This window comes from Zingiber officinale, chromosome 4B (assembly GCF_018446385.1).
Source record: "Zingiber officinale cultivar Zhangliang chromosome 4B, Zo_v1.1, whole genome shotgun sequence".
Lineage (NCBI taxonomy): Eukaryota > Viridiplantae > Streptophyta > Magnoliopsida > Zingiberales > Zingiberaceae > Zingiber > Zingiber officinale.
In genome coordinates, this window is record NC_055993.1 from 41,108,839 (window position 1) to 41,129,005 (window position 20,167).

At 38.4% G+C, this 20,167-nt stretch overlaps 1 non-coding gene across 1 annotated transcript; it reads right to left on the reverse strand.

Moving 5' to 3' along the window:
* Positions 1 to 17,238: 17,238 nt before the first annotated feature.
* On the reverse strand, positions 17,239 to 17,346 carry LOC121978867. The gene has a single exon (XR_006111202.1). It is a non-coding gene; the product is annotated as a small nucleolar RNA R71 (small nucleolar RNA).
* Between the last annotated feature and the right edge of the window lie 2,821 nt (positions 17,347 to 20,167).

Consider the following 20,167-nt stretch of genomic DNA (forward strand, 5'->3'; position numbering starts at 1 on the left):
AGTTGCTCATGAAGTTCCTTCAGTTCTGCTGGAGCCATGCGGTAAGGTGCTTTGGAGATAGGATTTGTACCGGGAATGAGCTCTATCTCAAATTCGATCTCCCTGTCTGGTGCTAGGCCTGGTAACTCCTCAGGAAAGACTGCTGGGTAGTCACATACGACTCGGACCTCCGCTAGCTGTTGGTCTTTGTCCTGACTGGTATTGACTACATGTGCTAGGAATCCCGTACATCCTGAATCCATTAATTTCTGTGCCTTCATAGATGAGAGAAATTTCTTCACTTTTCTTTTTGGTTCTCCAATGTACTCGAATTGCCCTTCTTCTTCAGGTTGGAATACAACTTTCTATTTATGACACTCTATAGAGGCACCGTATCTGATTAGGAAGTCCATTCCAAGGATGACATCACAATCAGTCATATCTAGCACTATCAGATCACAAAAGAGTTCTCTGTCTGCTATAATGACTGGCACTGCTCTGAGCCAGTGCGTGGATGCCATAATTTCTCCTGAAGGTAGGGTGGTCAAAAACTGACCACTGAATACCTCTGGGGGTACTGCTAACTTTTCGGCGAATGCCCTGGATATATAAGAATGGGTTGCCCAGTATCGAATAAAACAGTTGCACTTTGCTGTAAAATACTAATCTGACCTGTAACAACTGTCGAGGCATTTGCTACGTCTTCTCTGGTTAAGGAGTAGATCCTTGCATTCATCATAGCTGGAGGGGCTTCTAGTCTGCCCTGGCTGATATGTGGACCATCTAAAACGGCCTGCATCTGATGTAGCTGTGCTGGCTGGCCTCCATACTGTATCAGCTGTGGTTGAGGAAGACTTGTCTTGTTCGGGCATTGCTTAGCCATATGCCCTTCTTGTCCACATTCAAAGCATCCTCGTGTGCCCTTGCGACAAACTCCTGGGTGAAATTTCCCACAAGTAGCACATTTGGGATAACTAGGTTGTTTGCTGGCTGGTCCTCCCTTTGGGTAACTCCCTGGAGTTCCCTTTCCAGTTAGAGTTGTGGCCCTGTTGTTTCTGAGTACTTGAGCCTCCTTGCCCTTTGGACTCTGAGAGAACTTGCTTCTGCTGCTTGATATGGTTCTGGTAGTGCTCGGTGGTCAAAGCACTGCTGACTAGTTCTGTAACGACCACCCTTCTTACTACTACTACTCTCTAAGGATGACCGTTACTTAACTACTAACTCTACTTAACCGGTATGATTAAAAATCACATGGGAACCCTACCGAAAAATTTCAGCAGAGTCTCCCCTATACCGGTGACCTTAAACTGACATACATAACATAATATACACAGCCATAGGCGGCTGGAACACATATCAAACACACAAAAGGAATAACATCACCACGCAGTTTAATGAAATCAAATCATGCAAGTAATGAATAGCGGAAACAAAATAAAAACATACAATTAACTAACAGCGGAAGACTAAATGACTCATCTAATACATTCTTAATAAATGACAATCTTAATAAATTCTTAAACTAAGTCCCAAGGCTTCCATAGTCCTGGCATCACACACCATCCGCGCCACCTTGTCGCCTTCCTTGCTAAATCTTTTCTTTTCCTTTATCTGCAGTAAGAGGAAGTGCAATCTATAAGAAAAATTTGCTTAGTAAGCGCTATCTAACTCACAAAATCACGAATGTGCATGTATACGAAAAGAACTAGAAACTATATGCTCTAAAAAGAAATAAAGCATAAACATAACTGCTCATGTCAAACTAATAGCGAAGAAAAGCTAAGGAATCTACTCATGTAATTCTAATAGCTAATCATGCTACTCATCTAATAGGTAAACATGAAAACTACTCATCCACTAGATAAACATGGTAGAATAAAGAACTAAACTTACTGATTTTTAGAACCATATGAAACTTATTTCATTTGTTCTAACTTAATCTTTAATACTTTATGTTTATGTAAAACTCGTTTTACTTGTTCAAAAACTTATACTTATAATACTTCAAAATAATAATCAACTTCTTCTTGGGCCCGGCAACTGTGCTTTTACTTTTGTATCGAGCCGACCAATAAAGCGGCACCTTCGTCTAGTGTACAAGACCTCGGAATTGGACACCTAGATTTGTTTAACGACAACCTCGGAAGTCGGGTACTAGCCTCTTCTTAAAAGTAAAATACTTATAATCTTAATTACTTCTTCTTTTAATGCCTTGGCATTTTAATAGGCACCTTGTGTGCCAAAATCCCTAAAGTCTTGACTTTTGGGATCTACTTAAGGCCTCGGCCTTTTCTTTCTTTTCTTTATCTTTCTTTTACTTTTCTTTATCTTTCTTATACTTTTCTTAAACCCAAAATACTGTTAGGGTATCTTTCATATGAATCTATGAATGAAACTAACTATGTAACACATAATCATGCATAGAATACAAAAGAAATCTACACATATAATAGTTATCAAAAATCTGTACTAATACTTAACAGAGATCTACATACTAGCTTAATAAAAATCTGCATACTAAGCTTATCTAATCTGCTCACTATACTAACTAACTTCTGCACTTGAAAGCCGAATAAAATTCTGCATATTAAGCTTAATAAAAATCTGTTTTATTAAGCTTATCTAAAATCTACATACTAAGCTTAATCAGATCTGCATACTACTAACTAGGACAAAGCTGCATGCTCATAATACATGTATAGAAACTATGTAAAGCTTAAGCTCATGATCTATGGACTGTTCTTGTAATAACACGCCTCTAACTGCATCCATGCTAAACCTAACTATTCTTAAACTAACTGTTCATGTCAAGTCTGATCATCCTTGATTTACTTGGTTAAATTATATCCATAAAGTATCTTATCAATCTTAACTTACTTAACAAACGATATCAACTTTGGAAATCCACTAACCTGTCCATAGAGAAAGGAAATTCTGAAATCATCAAAATGTGCAGGAGCCTTAGATGAATTCACACTTCACCCTATAGATCTACTACCAAAACTATAACCAAAAAAAACTACAAGACCAATTACAAGCCAATCATGCACATTAAGGCTGCACTGCTCATCAATTACAAGCTGATCATGCCTAGAAGAAATAAATCTGCTACAACATGTTCTGAAAGCAAGGAAAAGGACTAAATCCCAACAATACTTCAACTTAGCCTTTCTTAGAGCACAACTACTTAAACAATTATGACTTTCCAAGATGAACAATACAACTCGAATCCTCAGATCGCAGTTTAATAAAACTCATCAACCTCATAACATTCCAACTAACAATCCTCTTCTATCGCTTAACCTCACTATCCGAATCTCATACTCAAGTAACTGGAATGTAATTGCAATGCTAATTACAAGGGCTTCATCTATACTATTTAATTATTTTCTTTTCTTTTTCTTTGTGGTTCACGGCAACTAAATCTGTTCGTGCTTGCTAGACATGATAACAAACTAAAATCTGTTCAGGCTAATAAGCATGTAAATCTGGCAGTTTATTTAAGGTCAATAATTCAACATATAACTACATGCTTAATCTAACCACTTTCCTCCTTTGCAATCCAAAGAAAGAATCAACAAACAGGAATTAAAATCCCTAGCGGCAAGCTTCAAGAATCAACACAGCAGCAAGCTTCGGAAATCATGAACACAAAAAGATCCGAAAACTGAAACCACAAGAAAATTCATGCAAAGCTTCGGAAACGAGAAAAGAACAAGGAATAAAACCTCGGAGCTATCCTACTGCAAGTGAGTAGCAACTTACCTAGCGTTCTTGGACTTACAGCCGAGAAGAAGGCTTCTAATGCTTCTAGGGCTCGCGGAAAACATGACAATCCGGCTCCACTTCGTGCCCACAAGCTCTCCTCGACGAAAGGATCGTGAGGAGGTGGAGAGCTCTCGGAAAACTCCCTCAATCGACCGCCGGAGTGAAGCCCTAGCCTTCCTTGCCTTCCGCCCGAGCATGGTCGTCGCGCGCAGAAGAGAGACGCGAGGAGAGGAGAAGGGAAAGTTAGGTCACAGGGTAGGAAAATAATCTCTTCTTATAACTTAGGCATTTTCTAATTCAGTTATGACTTAAGACCAATTCCTTATAAATTTGTTTATGAAATACCAGCTGGCGCGCTTGGTCCGCTTGAAAGATGAATTCCCGAAGGTCTCGGGTTCGAGCCGCCCTCGGCTCCTTTTTAAACGGAATTTTTATTTCGTTTCTTAAGACTGCTTAATCATATTTAATTCCCTTAAATTATAACAAAACAGCCGTGGACCAGCTGGTTGTCTGAGTTCGGTTAAGACTCGGGTCAAGCCCGAGGTCTTGGGTTCAAAACCCAGCTTCAACATTTTTCTTTCTTCTTTTTTTTTTTTAAACTTCTTCCTCTTGGTAAAAATACCAAATGAACTCCAAAAATTATATAAAAATACTCTATAAATTCCTAAAAATCTTTAGAATGTTTCTAAAGTATTTCTAAATATTTTAAAGTACTTTTAGGACTCCTAATGAGGAAAATTGGGTCTTTACAAGTTCTTCGGTGGTTTGCGGCCTGTGAACGCCGCCAGCCACCTTCATTGCTATTTCCGGCCTCAGCATCTTGAGCATCAACCGGACTCGTTCTTTTTCTGTGCTGACTAGTTCGGGGCATAGACAAGCCAATCTATTGAATTTCTTCACAACTTCCTCAACTGATAGGTTGCCCTGACGAAACTCAGTGAACTCGTCGTAGTGGCGGTTTGTGACCCGCATGTGAAAGAACTCCTCGAAGAATTCTTTCTCGAAGTCAGCCCATGTCATCTGGTTCACTGGGCGCTTTGCTCTAATTCTCTCCCACCACATACGTGCATCTCCTGCCAAGCAGAAGGAGGCACACTTCACCTTTCCATGCTCGCCACCCGTAAGCTCCAACGTACTCTCGGTGTTTTGAACCAGTGCTTGAGCATCCCATGGTTCACGCCTGAGAAGTTCTCGGCTTGACTCTCTGCCACTGGATCAAATAGGCTTCTGGTACTGGTGCTGGTGTTGTAGGGTGGATGGTGGAACCTCTATAACTACTGGGTTGCTATTTTTGGTTCCGGGGTGACGGAGTATTCTGCCGATTAGCCTTTAAGGTGGCTATCTCCTGTTGTTGTCAGCTAGCTGCTGATCGAGCCACTACTTAAGGTCCGGGAGGCACTGAACTGTCTGCCTCATGATGGGGCTCAGTAGCTGGTGCCCTTCTAGCTGGGCGTCCTCGTGCCATTTCTAAAGGAACAAAGGACATACATAACTAAAGCATCATGTTTACATAGCTAATACTATCATGTTAGTTACTATCACAACTAAGCATACTTTAGTTATCTACAAATATGAAAGCAATAAACATAACAGAGTGAGAGATATTCTTACTTGGAAGCTACAGGTTCAATGCTGATGTGTGTGTAGGAAGTATGGAACTTTGCTCTGATACCACTCTGTAACGACCCGCCTTCTACTGGCTAGGTTGTAAGGCCGGACCGTCACATTATGCTATGCTAAGCTATCTCCATGACCATTACTAAGTCTAGATGCGGAAAATTGTACCAATTTGAAACCTTGCTAAGCTAATACAAGTTCTTGGTACTACATGTGCTAAGGGATGCAATCTAAAGTATACATGGCCTATCCTACATCCCCTATGGTCAAGAAGCCGAATTACAAGGTCTCTTGGTCGAAACCCAACTTTCCAATCGATCCAGACTGAACTCGATCGATTGCAAGTTGTTGGATCGATCCATGGATCGATTCAGATCGCTACTGTACTCGGGATAATAACCTGGATCGATCGGCTGATCAATCCAGACTGGCCAATCGATCTAGCGATCGACTGGATCGATCGACCGATCGATCCCGAACCTTACTGTTCGTGGAACCAGGCTCCCGATCGATCCACTGATCGATTGAGGGCTCCCAATCGATCCACTGATCGATTGAGGGCCCCCAATCGATCCACTGATCGATTGGGGTTTCTGATTTCGCAGCAAAACTCTGATTTCAGCACTGTTTCGTGCCAAACTTACCTACAAGAGTTCTATATTAGCTGGAAACATACTAATAAGACATAACTAAGATCCTAAACATGATCACTAACAATCTAAGCAGATTTTCTATAATTTCATGCACTTAGATAACTAAATAAGCAAAGAGTAACATGATAAGAAACACTAAGTTCTTAAATGTTCTAGTTCTTCCAAGGTCTTTATTCCAGGTTCCTTCCACACACATCTTCATCGCATTGACCTCCAACCTCCGCTAATCCATCTTCCCTTTACCTTTATCTGCAGTATAAGGAAAGAAGTATCTGTAAGCTTTACGCTTAATAAGAAACCATCTACCTCACTAAAACATGCATACGATGCAATTTATGTTTTTAAAAACATGCTATTTGAAATATACGCTGAACAGGTGAGAGCATGGCATGGTATCATACAACATGGAAACCAAAAACTAATCATAGAACTATTACATGTATCAATGATGAAAACTAAGCTGAAGCATGAACTGAGCTAAAACTAAAACTAAGCTGGAACTGAGTTTAAACTGTATACACAACTGATTTGTGAGTTTTGAAAACTATTTATCATAGATAGATTAAAATACATAATTATGCTGCTGATGGGCCCGGCAACTGTACGTGCTATGCGCGTATCCCTAACTAGACCCGGGTTTGCAAGTCCCGAATTTAGTAGGGTTTACTAGGTTATCTAAACCTAGGGACGACTGTGGGAGCGCAACCCAATGGATATCTAATCCAGTACAGTGCCACTGCTAAAATAAAATACTGGTTATAGCTAAATTCTTCTTATTTTGCTATTTCTAGGTTATCTGGACCTAGAGCTAGGTTGTCTGAACCTAGAGGCGACTGTAGGAGCCCACCCATTAGACCGTAGTCCCATAAAAGCTATAGCAAGACTAAATGTGCTATAAAATGCTTCTACTGCATTTATCTAAACTATTGAAATGCCTATGGTGACATTTTACTGAATTAAGCATTAAAGCAAACACTTGGTGTGCGCTAATTCACACCCTATATACTGAAAATTCTGCATATGACTAAACTAATGCATAAAACGTACGAAGAGCTACTTATACTGCAGGTGAGGGGTTTCTTACATCCTGCGCTAGATTTCCTTATGATCTGATCGCTAGATTTCCGGTGGAGAAGATCCCTTCGTCGATCTCCTAGCGTCTACGTGTTCTTCTCGCGGAGAGGAGCGTCCTCGTGCCGGAGTTGTCGTCGGAAGGTGCTCTTGGAACCCTTGGGACGGAACCCTAGCCCTTGGGGCTTGGTGCGCCGAGAGAAAGAAGAGGAGAAGGGGGTGGCGAGTAAGGGTGAGGAGAAGAGGTAGGTCACGATAAAATTAAAACTCCTCCCTTAATTCCCTATTTATATTAAGTGATAAATTCGGCCCAACTCTAACATAAATATAATTGATTCCCTTTCCTTTCAGCACGGCCCTGCTGGGTTCACTTGGTTTCTAGAGTTCACCTTAAGTCATAGAACCCAATAGGTCTCGGGTTCAATTCTCGCGTAAGCTATTCTACGATTCTATTTATTTTTGCTACTTCTGCTACTCTAAAAATTCTGTAAAAATATCCTAAAATTCCAAAAAAATCATAGAATATTTCTAAAATAATTTTGAGAATTTTCGGGTGTTACAAAGATAGACGAGGGATTGGTCGACCGAACATTAGGATCAGTCAACCGATCAACGTCGAGTCAAAGACTGATCCTGAGATTAGTGGATTTGAATCAAGTCTGGCTTGGTTATAAAAGGAGGGTCGACAAGCATCTTCGATACAACATATTCAAAATGATCATCTTACGTGCGTGCTACTCCGAAATAACTCAACAATGCTCAGCCGCTGCTCCAACAATCACCGAACTGTTAGAGTGTATACTAAAAGCCTAGCTTTTGTAAACATTTATTTTGAAATAAAGAATCACATTGGTAAAAAATGTCTACATTTATGCTAAGTGTAGTTGTTCAATTAATTTATATTGTAGATAACATGTTGTGTGGTGTTACACACAGAAGATCATGTTATCGGTTCTTTATAAATTATAAACAGTAGCTTACGACTAAAATGGAAGGGAGCAAACCATTGGAATAGTCGTAGTGAAATTTGGTATTAGTTTATCTTAACTATAAAATTACACTAGTACACTCTGAGTGTATTGAGCAAGACCATTTAAGGTAAGTTCTTTTTATGTTGACTTAATAAAAGAACAAGACCTTAGTTATTATGGAAGTGTGTGCTCTTAATCCTAATATAATAACAAGCACATATATTTAGTATTTATTTCTTTGACTTATCAAAGGGTGAGATTTAGCTCGATAAATCAATAGGCCCGATAAGTTGGGAAATGATATTACTTATAGTGTGTGTTGTTAATTATAGAAGGAAACTGTGTCCTAGTAATCTAGGTTGATAATTTCCCCAAGAGGAGCTCATAAGGATTGTCATGTTAAACCCTACAGGTGGACTTAGTCCGACACAACGATAAGGTTGAGTGGTACTACTCTTGGACTAAGACATTAATTAAAATGAGTTGTCAGTAACTCAATTAATTAGTGGGCATCCGATATCTTAAACACAGGGAGATTAACACACTCATGATAAGAAGGAGCCCATAATGTAATTTGGGACTGGTGCGATAGTGCAATAATAGCTCTCTAGTGGAATGAGTTATTATTAATGAACTTGAGTTGTGTGTTCGGGGCGAACACGGGATACTCGAGCTCATTGGGAGGTCAAAATCAATTTCTCCTCTAGGTCCCTGTCATAGCTTCATTAATGCCTCATATCCACCCATGAAAAGCCCATCTTGGTGTCCAAGAGGGGGCAGACCCAAGGCTTGGTGACCAAGCCAAGGGCCGACCACTATCTTCTCTTAAGGGGCCGACCATAAGTTTTGCAAAGGGGGCCGACCACATAATTCAAATTATGAGGGGTGTTTTGAATTTTTAAAATATTCTCTTTGTAGATATCTATAAGTTTTAAAAGAGAGATTTTAAATTATAAAACTTTCCTTATTTGAATTAGGCCATATGGTTTAAAAGAAAGTTTAAAAGTTTTAAAACTTTCCTTTTTTAACCATCCTCATGGTTTTTAAAAAAGGTAGTTTTAAATTTGAAACTTTCTTTTTTTGTAACCATGTTAAAAAAGGAAATTTTAAATGAGAAGTTTTAAATTTTAAAACTTGTTTTAAAATAAAGAAAATTTTCCTTTTTTAAACATCCACATTAGGAGATTGAAAGAGAGCTTGTAAAATTTTATAAGAGCTTTCCTTCTTTGCTTATAAAATTTTTATTTCCTTCCTCTTAGGGCCGGCCACCCTTGCTTGGTGCCCAAGCAAGGGGCCGGCCAATCAATTGAATCAATCAAAGAGGAGAAAAAGGAATTAAAAAGGAGGAAAGGAAAAACAAGAGGAAGATTTTAATTTTTGTAAAAATCTTTCCTTGTATGCCTTGGGCAAGTATTATAAAAGAAGGGGAGGAGAGGCCTCATGATAAATCAATTCTTATTCTCTTGCTTGTGCTCCCTCTTGTGGCGGGCCCTCTCCTCTTTCCTTTCCCCTTGCTCTCTTTTATTTCTTTGTGGTGGTGGTGACCGGATTTTAGAGAAGGAGGAAGAATCTTTTGGGTGGTGTTCATCTTGGAGGTTCGTCGCCCACACGACGTCCAAGAGGAGGCGAGGAATACGACAGAATATCTCGAGGTTATTAGCATACAAAGAAAAGGTATAACTAGTAATTATTTTCCGCATCATGCTAGTTTTTTCTTTGTATGAATTCCAAACATAAGAGGCATATGATTCTAGAGTTTCGAATTTGTAATTCGAGTTTGTGTTTTTTTTTTATTTTTCGAATTTGTGATTCGATTGTTCTTTTTGGTTAAATCTAGAGTTATATAAGGAAATTAAATATTAGCTTTCCTTAAAATGCTTTATCTAGGCGGTGATGGATGATCCCATACCCAAGAAGGACTAGTGCCTCGCCATGCAGTCCTAGAAGTCAATTTTGGAAATTAATATTTAATTGAATTTATAACATAGGTGGATTTGGATCAATAATGTTAAGCATCGTTTGCGATCCAAATCTAAACCATTAAGAACAGATAAGTTAAATTTTGAATCAATAATGTTAAGTTCCGTTTGTGATTCATAATTTAATTTCTAAAGAACACAATAGGTTGTTTAGGAAAGGTTTGATACTTGTACAAAATTTTTGTACAGTGGAGCCGGTACGATCTTCCTAGGACCATCCAACACGAACAACTGCTAATCATTTATTGTTAGTATACCTTGTCTTTTCAATACTTGTACTTGCATATTTGTAAAGAATTTATGAATTGATAGTGGATTTCCCAACATAAGTAATCAACGATTGCGGGTCTTAGAGTAGGAGTCGTCACAAGATCCGAACTAAGTAAAACCAAAGGTGTTAGTTTTATTTTCTCTCTTTATTCTGCTGCGTTATTTTGTGATTTCCCAAATGAGTGAAAAAGCCATGAGTGTTATTCACCCCCTCCTCTAGTATGTATTGATCCTACAATTGGTATCAAAGCTAGGCCACTCTGAACTGGTGAAACCACCAATCGAGCAGGGGGTCTTTTTTTGAAAAAGTAAATTATATATCATGTTTGTTTAAAACCACCAATCGAGCTACGCCTTTCGTTTTCCCTCCAAATTTCTTTTTTCAAAAAATTCACTTTCATTTTTTCATCATTAGTCAAAAGTTATGAAATAGTGCATTTTACAAAATTTTATCATAATATTTTTATTATTATTTTAGTATTTTCTTCAAAATTCATGTAATATTACTGGAGTAATTTATTTATCTCTCGCATTATTAATCTGAGACTAAATCTTGGAACAAGTTTCATTATTTTTTTATGTGCAAGATTTATTTCTTAAATGACCCACCAAGAAGGGTATAGCATTGTATGCCCTCCACTATTCTCCGACGAAGACTTCTGCTACTAGAAGGGTCGAATGGAGTACCGCCTCCAGATGCAAGTTGAGATGTGGATGATCATCCAGACCAGCCTGGTACTTCCACTCGACGACACTTGAAAACAAGTATCATGCGAGAACTAGGACACAAATTTGATGAAAAAGATTGAAGCCAATGCCAAGACAACATATACTCTACAATGCAACCTGACAAAAGAAGAGCTAAGCAGAGTTGGTCCATTTTTAAGTGCAAAGAAGCTGTGGAAAAAGTTGATCGAGCTACATGAAGGAACTTTCGGCACCAAGGTAAGTAAGTGTAATTTAATTCTAAATAAATTGTATAATATAAAAATATAAGAAGGTGAATCAACGAGTCAACTACATGCACGCATCCAATACCTTCTCAACGGTCTCCACACAATTGGTTAAAAGGTGAAAAATCACGACGTCATCAGGTATGCACTCAATGCCTTTTCAAGGAATACTTTGTAGGCATCCATAATAGATGCTTACAAAGTTTCTAAGGATATGTCTAAGATTAGATTAGATGAATTATTTACAAAATTTGAATTGTATAAATAGACTAATGCACTGCCAGTTGAGAAAGAAATTACTTTGGTTGCAGGTACAAATAAAATGAAGGAACCAAAATCCAAGCATCGGACAAAACCCAAGCATGAAGATGAATCAGTGTCAGAAGATGACGATGAGATCACCACTTAGCTCATCAATCTTGTACAAAAATTGTGTAATAAAAAGAAGGGCTTCACAAAACATGAGATCAAAATGATGATCCAGGCAATGACTACGCAACCAAGTCCAAACTCAAAAATAAAGTTTGAAGTCACTTGTTATGGTTGCAACAAAAAGGGACAAATTAAGGAAAACTGTCCAAATTAGAAGGAAGCAAGGAAGCAACGGAAAAAGGAGCTACAAGTAACATGGGACGAATCATCATCGAAAGACTCTGACGAAGACCGCGAACAAACTAGCTTCCTCACACTACCAGCCCAAGAGCAAGTTGTCGAATCTGAGTCCGAGATAGAATAAGAAGTCGAGTCCGAGCGAAGCCATGGATCCGTATCCGGTTCAGGAGGTTCTTAAATCAATGCAAGTATCTCTCTAATTAGATTACATAACTTGATTTCTTACTTGTCAAGAAAGTTAGTTAAGTCCAATCTCCGGGTCAAGTCACTCCAAAAGGAGGTAACAACCCTTAAGGAAGTGACTAACCCAAGCTCCTTGACTGAATTAGTTCAGACTGAAACTTCAACTCAAGTCCAAGAGCTTGAGAAATAAAATTTCAGCCTGAAAAGTCAAGTCAAGGAACTGAAGAATACATTGGAACAGTTCACCTTGGGTTCTAAGAATCTTGATTTAATTCTTAGAAAACAAAGAGTTGTATACAATTGATCCTAAATTGGATACAAGGCTAACTGTAAATTTAGATCTTATTTATCACTTGTTAACTGAACAAATAGAAAAATAGTCCAAGCATGGGTCCCCAAGTCTAACTTGATTAATCAAGTTGGACTTGGTCAATATTGGATCCCCAAGGGTTAAATCCATTACCTTGATAGACCTTATCAAGGATATGATCTAGGAGAAGCCAATAGAAAGACCATATTCATTAGATAAATTTGTGTGATGTTTGCGTTACTACTTTTATTGTTCATGTCTAGTTTAGGATAGATAAGAACTTAGGCTTAATCCACACTTGACTCGTTAGACCTAGGATTTTAAGAAAGAAAGTTAAATATTCAATTTCTTTAAAAATGTTTGTCTAGAAGTGGTTGACGATCCAATACCCAAGAAGGCCTAGTGCTTCGCCACAGTTTGGAAGCCAATTATTGAAATGAATATTTAATTGACTAATTGTTAAATCTTAGCCTAATTTAAATGTGAATCAATCCTTAAACTTCAATTTAAACTGAAAATAAAATTAACCATCTCACAAAACTATTAAGATTCCCTGATTGAAAATCTAGAAAAGGGTGAGATGGAATTAGGTTTAAAACAAAAAGTAGTTAACCAAATCTAAATTAATTAAAATCAATTTAATTAAGTTAAGTTAACTAAAATTCAACTAAAATTAATTCAATTTAATTAATCTAAGTCACTATAATTAATTTCAAATTTATAATTAATTTTAAAAATCCTAATTAATTTTAATTTATAATTAATTTTAAAAATCCTAATTAATTTTAAAATATAATTAATTTTTAAAATCTTAATTATTTTTAAAATCTTAATTATTTTAAAATCTTAACTTATTATTTTCAAATCTTAATTATTTTCAAATATTAATTAATCTTCAAAATTTTAAATGTTCAAATCTAATCTTTCAAAATTTAAAAGTTAAATATTTTTTAAAATTTTCAAACTTAAATCAACATCAAAATTAACCAAACTCCATCTCACACAAACATATAAGTTGAACATGCTTGATAACATAGAATGAGTGAAATGGAAAATTAGGAAAATAAATAGTTACTTTTTTAACTTTGAACTCTCATGCTTGGATTCTAAGACCCTAAAACTTAAAGCATTTATTTTTTTGGCGTTAATTAAGGGGGAGTCAAAGGAAGTTTAAGGCGTTGCTTTCAAGATTTCAAAATTAATTTTGCAGATCTTTAAAAAGTTTAGTGTTATTTTTGGTTTAACTATTTTTGAAAATAAAATTTAACTCTTTTTTAAAAGATAATTTTTCAAAAAGGACGTTCAAATCTAGTTATTAAAAAATTATTTTTAACTAAGTTTTTATTTACTTAACTGAGTTTTTCAAAAAGCTAAGTCATTTTTAAAACTTAAATTTAGCTAAGTTTTTTTTTTTGAAAAAAGATAAGTCATTTTCAAAACTTAAATTTAGCTAAGTTCTTTTTGAAAAAACTAAGTTATTTTCAAAACTTAAATTTAGACAAGTTTTTGGAAAAATCTAAGACATTTTCAAAGCTTAAGATTAGCTAAGTTTTTATAACGGCTAAGTCATTTCCAAAACTAAGTACTTCACTAAGTTTTTAAAAGATTTTTAAAGCTAAGTACTTAACTATATATTTTTTAAAATCTTTTTAAAACTAAGTACTTAACTAAGTTTTTGCTAAAAACTTTTCAAAAGCTAAGTATTGAACTAAGGTTTTTTTCAAAGAAAATCCTTTTCAAAGCTAGGTATGTAGTTATTTTGTTTAAAAGGTAAATGCTTTTTAGGCCAAGTAAGTGCTACCCTTCAGGGAGATTTTAAAAGATTAAAAACTCACCTTTCAAATTTAAAGATACTTTTTCTCTCTCTTAGTACTCTTTTTTGACATATGACAAATGGAGAGAGAAAAGTTAAAGTTAAGAATTAAACATAAAACAGAAGCATAAGAGAGAGTTTTTTTTTAATATGTCAAAATTGCTGTATTTTACTTATGCTTATGCTTAAATTCCTTTTCATTATATTACAGTAAATATTATTATGTTTTACTTAACTTTGAACTAGGTTGCCGTAATCAAAAAGGGGGAGATTGTTGGTGCAGGGAGCACCAAACGATCGAACCTAAGTTTTGATTATGACAAAGGGTCCAAAGTTAAGGTTACTTATTATCTAACAAGTGTGATTGAGCTTGCAGAAAAGTCCTAAGTGCTCTTAGGCAAAACTACTAGTGGATTCTAGGCAGGTGGAAAATCCTAGGGGGAGATAACCTTATGCCCTAGGGGTGGTAACCCTAGATTATGGAAAATCCTAGGGGGAGGTAACCTTAGGTCCTAGGGGGTGGTAACCCTAGGTTATGGAAAACCCTAGGAGGAGGTAATCCTAGTTCCTAGGGAGTGGTAACTCTAGGTCATCGAAGTCTTGGCGAGTCGAGTACTTTGAGCGAAATCCTAGAGTCGGGGAGTCTAGGTGAAAATCTTGATGGTCGTGGACCAGGTGAAAGTCTGGACTGGTCGTAGAGTAGATGTCCAACATGAAGACCTGAAGTCTCGAGCGCTGAGAAAAAGTTCAATTAGTCTGGAGGACCGGTCTGACAAAAGGTAACTCTCCTGAGAAGAGTAGGTGAGGATGTGTTCCCTGAAGAGGGAACATGATGTGCGTAGATATTATGATCATTTATGCATGTTTTAACGCACATTCACTTGCTTTATTTGTATATATTCTTTGCACGATCATCTCTCTTATCGTTTATTCAATATTTATTACTCTTTTATCGGAGATCTGCTCTTTGTTTGGTTTTATATTGGCAGGGACAACTTCTGGAGAAAAAATGTCGATTGTCGATGCACCGGAGCAAAGCAGAGCACGGCCGTGCAACCCTGCACAACCGTGTGCCCATTCCAGATAGAGATCAGAGCACGACCGTGCAACCCTGCATGGTCGTGTGGCCATTCCCTGAGAGAAAGCAGAGCACGGGTGTGCAACCTTGCACGACCGTGCCTCACAACCAGTAGCCAAGATCCACACGACCGTGTGAACCTCACACAACCGTGAAGTGCAGCCCGAGCCAAAGCAAGACATGACCGAGCCACTTAGCCCGAAGAGAAGAAGAGCTTGGTTGTCCGAATCTCGCACAGCCGTGGCACATGCTGTGCGCTGCCCATGTTGTGCGCCGCCCATGCCCTAGCCTATATAAAGGCTTTTAACTCTTCTCCTTGAGGGGGGGAGGCGAATCGTTAGAGGAGATTTACCTTGGTGTCATTCCACGCTATCCCAGACCTCTGTTCAATGATTTGAGATCACCTTCATCACCGTATCAACTCTAGAAGCAAAGGATTGGATCCGAAGATTATTCGACATTATTGGATAAGCATCTCTTCTTTTTCTCTCTTCTCGTTTGAGGATTGTATGCTTACTTATATTATGTCTTTGGGTTTTTCTCCTGCGTCTATGGAGTAGATCCTTTATTCTAGGATCAGGGAGTAGTTGTGGATAGTGTTTGATGTAAGACTCATGTTTATGCCTTTACTCATTGGATGATTTCGCTTGCCTTATTTCTATTTGATATGCATGAGACTTGTTGCTGAGATTACCTTGTCATATTAGTTGATTGTGTAGGAATTGCTAATTTCGTAAAGAGAGGATCTTAGATCATATACCCGAGGGGCCCTGGTGACAAGGGTAACTCGTTCACGGATATCTAGGATACTCCCTTGAAAGGAGAGGCAACTTCTCCACAAGGAAGTAAGAGACCAAACCAAACCCCTATGTCTATCCCTAATGATACCGATTAGATTTGTATTCTTGTGATCTACCAAGGCGCCCTAGTGACAGGGGTTAACTGTAACAGGATTTCACAAGGATCTTCTCTGTTTAGTGCTTAAGGATAGTAGCTTTAACTTTCGGCGAATGCATGTTGATTGACAATGAGGAAAAGATAGAACATGATACATCAGATTCCACCATAACGAAACCGAACTCCTAGAACTCTTCCCAAGCCAATTTAACCTTTCTCTCTTTTGTTAGTTCTCACATCTACTTCCCCATTTCCTTTCTTCCTAAGAAATAGTTAACTTACAACCAACGGAAATTCAGCTAATTCTACGTGAACAATCGCTAGTGCTTATAACCAGTCCTCGTGGGATCGATAATCTTTTATTACTGATGACGTATCCATGCACTTACAGAAGCGTAACAAGTTTTTGGCGTCGTTGCTGGAGACTGTCTATAACATTAGTGAAAATCATATTGGATTAGACTATACTAGACTTTGTTTTTCTTTATTTCACTTTACTTTCCGCATTTTTATTAAAATGCAAAAAAATAACATAAAAAGGAGAAAAATATATTTTAACTCTTTACTTACACTTGGATTATTCAATATCTTGTTCATGCATGCGAAGAGCTAATCTTTCAAGAGAACTTCTGTCGTTCGATCCAGAAATTGATAGAACTTTCCTGAGGAGAAGAAACTTGCAGAAACTCCAAGCAGAATAAGAAACTTCTGAAATGGCTGACAAACTTTTGAAGGATTACGCAGCATCTTATGCACGAGGGCTTCGGTCTAGCATCACTCGACCACCAATTAAAGCCAACAATTTTGAAATCAAGCCTGCAGTGATCCACATGGTCCAACAAAATCAATTTGGAGGAGGACCGCAAGATGATCCAAATCATCACTTGGAGCTTTTCTATGAGATCTGCAGTACTATGAAAGTAAATAGGGTCCCTCTAGAAACAATAAGGTTACTTCTTTTTAGATTTTCCCTGAAAGATAGAGCCAAGAAGTGGCTTAATTCTCTACCAGTAAACAGCATAACATCTTGGGATCAGTGTGAGCAGAAACTTTTGGACAAATTTTACCCGCCGAGTAAAACTGCACACATGAGGAATTTAATTGCAAGCTTCAAACAGATAGACTTAGAATCGCTATTCGAAGCATGGGACAGATTCAAGAGTATGCTGAGATAGTGCCCCCATCATGGCCTCGAGAAGTGGTTGGTACTACACACGTTCTACAATGGAATCAACTACCACACGAAGGTGTCCCTCGATTCTGCAGCAGGAGGGGCGTTAATGAATAAGAGCCTTGATGAAGCTGAAGAGATCATAGAAAATGTGGCACAGAACCACCATCAGTGTGAAATTGAAAGATCTGGAGGTTCTTTCTCTGGGAATCCAATAAAGGCATCAGGAAAATTCGACGTAGGTGCAGTCATGCTCATGTCTGCAAAGCTGGATGCTCTGACCAAGAAGCTTGAGACCATGAGGAACAACACAACCAATGCAATAGTGTGTGTTTACGAAACTTGCGGAAGTTTAGATCATGCTCAAGATACTTGCCCCCTAGGACCAATACAAGCACAAATGAACCAACTTGAGAAATACGATGCGATAGTTAATTATAACCAAAAGCAAAACAATCCCTACTCCAACACATACAACCCTGGGTGGAGGAACCACCCAAATTTTTCTTACCGGGGCAATCAAGATCAAGGACCAACAAAACAAAGTTACCAACCTGGGCAACAAAGCTACCCACCTAGACAACAGGCTTATCAACAACAGTAACCTTCACAACTGTCCAAAATTGAAAAGATGCTTGAAGAAGCTCTCTTGGAGCAAAAAGAGATGAAGAATAAAATCAAGCAATTAAATTAAAGATTGGAGAATTCTGAAAAGCATCAAAAGATGCAAGACAGACAAATCGCCTAGATAGCCCAGTCCTTTTCAAGAGCACCGGGAGCATTTCCAGGAAAGCTCGACATGAACCCGGTGGAACATTGCAACCACATTGATCTGAAGAGCGGACGGACTTTGGGAGACCCCCAAATGACTGCTCAGAAAGGAATTAACTCAGAGGAAGATCCCTCTCCTCTCATGCCTAATTTGGTCCAGAACAAAGACAGGGAGGAGATCACTAAGAAGGTTGAAGGGACTCTTCCACTTCCCCCACAAAGTTAGACAATTCCTTTCCTCCAGAAACTAATTACATCCCAAAAGGATGAAGAGTTCCACCGATTCCTTAAGAAGACTAAAGAAATCTGCATTGAAGTACCTCTAACAGACGCACTGCACCAAATGCCGAAGTTCGCCAAATTTTAAAAAGTATTCTATTTAACAGAAGACAGAAGGGCGACTTTGAGACTGTAGTATTGACAGAGATGTGCAGCGCTCTACTCATGGCAGACATTCCCTCAAATCTCCAGGATTCAGGAAGTTTTTCTATACCGTGTAAAATTGGCTCTGAGCTCATACAGAAGGCTTTCTACGACTTGAGAGCAAGTGTCAGCCTACTTCCATACTTGTTATGTAAGAAGCTAGGACTCCAGAACATCAAACTTACTACTATGACACTATAATTGGCTGACCATTCATGTAGATACCCAATGGGTATAGTGGAAGATGTGCTAGTAGAGGTAGGCAAATGCATCATTCCCATAGATTTTATTGTCCTGGATATGGAGGAGGATCCCAAGATCCCAATTATCCTTGGAAGATCATTCCTCGCCACCGCTGGAGCCCTCATTGATGTAAAAAATCACAAGTTATCCATGGAAATCGGTAAAGAAAGGTTAGAATTCAATTTATATGATTCTCCTAACTGCATCTCCTCTTCTCAGGGAAATTCTAGCATGACGAATATACACAAAGATGAAGAATGCAGTTTCCAAGAGAGGTCGCCTCCAAAAAAAAAAGAGAAGTACATTTGTCCTGCACGAGCGAAACTGAAGGAGCAGACTGGAGCATTAACCCTAGGAGGAGAGACGTGCTTCCATGGGTTTAGTCCACACTAACTGATATGGGGTCGAGTTAAAGACCTAAAACAAGCGCTTCTTGGGAGGCAATCCAAGGGTTTTCGTTTTAATTCGTTATTAATTTGTCGTTCTATTTTTTTAGTTAGTTCAATGAAGTATTTTTTTTATTGCCTGATCTTTGTTTGCAAGATGTGCATAACCTCTATGAGCTGGTCGTGATTGTTTCATGAGTGCGGGGGCGTCAGAGGAGTCAGAAAGGTGAAGGGAAAGATGATACACGTGTAAGAGAGTCGGTCGTGTGACCCCACACGACCATGTGAAGCTAACAGAGGAAGAAATGCCACTGGCCGTGCAACCCTACACGACCATGTGGCCTGTGCAGAGAAAGAATAATACACGGTCGTGCCAATTGGCACGACCATGCGAAGTCACCAAAGGGGAAGAGGGCATAGGCCGTGCAGATCTGGCACGACCATGCGATCTCGACCGAAAGGAGAAAAGAAGGGGTCGTGCCAACCGGCACGACCGTGCGACGACACAAGCTACCAGGCCGTGTCTTTATGACACGACCGTGCCTTACCCGTGTGCGCCACCAACTTCCCTAAAAAGCCCTAATTCTCATCTCCTTCTCTCCCAAAAGCTTTTTCCTCCCCACTGCACCTCATCAACCTCCAATTCCTACACCTAAAACTCATCTTTACTAAGATCTACATCTAGATCTAGGATTTCTTCAAGCCCCAAATCCGGAAAGAGAGGAACAATTTCCCTATTCTTTTTCTTTCCCCTCCTTCATCCTCAAGATCCATCTCCACCCACAAGAAGTTCCTCAAGTTCACCCTGCACATCATGTCTCAAATCTTGAAGAGACTCTGATGAGGAAGCGGTGGATCTAGCAAAGGAGATGTACCAGGAGGAGACAAAGACAAAAGAAAGGCTTCTTCTTCCAAAGGCAAAGGGAAAAGGGTGGCACACGACGAAGGTAGCGAAAATGAATTTAATATTATTTTTAGAAATCATGAACATAAAGCTAAATATGATATTCTGGCGGCTA